Raw genomic sequence first — 1992 nt, 5'->3', positions numbered from 1 at the left:
CGGCGCACCCTGCGCGCGGCGCCGTGCGGCCAAAGTAGGTCCTCGCGGGCCCGGTGCGAAGCGCGGTGGACATCTTCAGTGTGCTGGTCCGATTGAGGACTGTGTGCGTTGAGGATGCGCTGCCGCCCGGCGCTCGGCGCCGCGACGCCGTCTGCTGCTCGGTCGCCCCAGCGGTTCTCGCTGGTGGTTTGTATCGCAGCTGTGCGGATGTGTTGGCGCGTGCGCTGTGCTGGGAGAGTTCGCTTCGGCACCCAAGTGGGGCTTTTGTCCTTCTGTGGCGCTGGCGTTGGAGCTGCCGGTCACCGTAGGTGGCGCGTGTTGTCTCCCGCCGGCAATGCCACGACAGCACGCTCCCGGGCCTCTGTCGGCAGCGGCAAGCTCAGTTGGGAGCACGGGTGGTCGCACCGAAAGCGTCTACTCGCCTAACTCCGGGCGATTGCGCCTCTCTCGAACCCGACCAAGTACTTGGGACGGCGCTGCGCGCCGCCGGGACCTGAGAGGGTTTCGAGGTGTATTGTGCAGGGGAGCTCAGCCTCCTCCTGTTTGCAGAATGATTGAGCGGACGCTTGCGTGTTCGCGCGGGCCCCCGGGACACACTCCCGGGCGGCCGGCTGCTCAGCTCTAGTTGACGCAGCTCCCTGGTTGATCCTGCCAGTAGTCATATGCTTGTCTCAAAGATTAAGCCATGCATGTCTCAGTACAAGCCGCATTAAGGTGAAACCGCGAATGGCTCATTAAATCAGTTATGGTTCCTTAGATCGTACCCACGTTACTTGGATAACTGTGGTAATTCTAGAGCTAATACATGCAAACAGAGTCCCGACCAGAGATGGAAGGGACGCTTTTATTAGATCAAAACCAATCGGTCGGCTCGTCCGGTCCGTTTGCCTTGGTGACTCTGAATAACTTTGGGCTGATCGCACGGTCCTCGTACCGGCGACGCATCTTTCAAATGTCTGCCTTATCAACTGTCGATGGTAGGTTCTGCGCCTACCATGGTTGTAACGGGTAACGGGGAATCAGGGTTCGATTCCGGAGAGGGAGCCTGAGAAACGGCTACCACATCCAAGGAAGGCAGCAGGCGCGCAAATTACCCACTCCCGGCACGGGGAGGTAGTGACGAAAAATAACGATACGGGACTCATCCGAGGCCCCGTAATCGGAATGAGTACACTTTAAATCCTTTAACGAGTATCTATTGGAGGGCAAGTCTGGTGCCAGCAGCCGCGGTAATTCCAGCTCCAATAGCGTATATTAAAGTTGTTGCGGTTAAAAAGCTCGTAGTTGGATTTGTGTCCCACGCTGTTGGTTCACCGCCCGTCGGTGTTTAACTGGCATGTATCGTGGGACGTCCTGCCGGTGGGGCGAGCCGAAGGCGTGCGACCGCCCCGTGCGTGCTCGTGCGTCCCGAGGCGGACCCCGTTGAAATCCTACCAGGGTGCTCTTTATTGAGTGTCTCGGTGGGCCGGCACGTTTACTTTGAACAAATTAGAGTGCTTAAAGCAGGCAAGCCCGCCTGAATACTGTGTGCATGGAATAATGGAATAGGACCTCGGTTCTATTTTGTTGGTTTTCGGAACCCGAGGTAATGATTAATAGGGACAGGCGGGGGCATTCGTATTGCGACGTTAGAGGTGAAATTCTTGGATCGTCGCAAGACGAACAGAAGCGAAAGCATTTGCCAAGTATGTTTTCATTAATCAAGAACGAAAGTTAGAGGTTCGAAGGCGATCAGATACCGCCCTAGTTCTAACCATAAACGATGCCAGCCAGCGATCCGCCGCAGTTCCTCCGATGACTCGGCGGGCAGCCTCCGGGAAACCAAAGCTTTTGGGTTCCGGGGGAAGTATGGTTGCAAAGCTGAAACTTAAAGGAATTGACGGAAGGGCACCACAAGGAGTGGAGCCTGCGGCTTAATTTGACTCAACACGGGAAACCTCACCAGGCCCGGACACCGGAAGGATTGACAGATTGATAGCTCTTTCTTGATTC

General features: G+C 56.3%; 1 non-coding gene across 1 annotated transcript in view; it reads left to right on the top strand.

Moving 5' to 3' along the window:
* Positions 1-635: 635 nt before the first annotated feature.
* The window catches only part of LOC124771339, a 1909-nt gene continuing 552 nt past the window's right edge, over positions 636-1992 (top strand). Inside the window, exon 1 of the ribosomal RNA XR_007013356.1 lies at positions 636-1992. This exon is cut by the window's right edge and continues 552 nt beyond it. This is a non-coding gene — a ribosomal RNA (small subunit ribosomal RNA).

This window comes from Schistocerca piceifrons, unplaced genomic scaffold (genome assembly GCF_021461385.2).
Source record: "Schistocerca piceifrons isolate TAMUIC-IGC-003096 unplaced genomic scaffold, iqSchPice1.1 HiC_scaffold_936, whole genome shotgun sequence".
NCBI classification, from domain to species: Eukaryota; Metazoa; Arthropoda; class Insecta; order Orthoptera; family Acrididae; genus Schistocerca; species Schistocerca piceifrons.
This window is presented reverse-complemented; position numbering and strand designations above follow the sequence as displayed.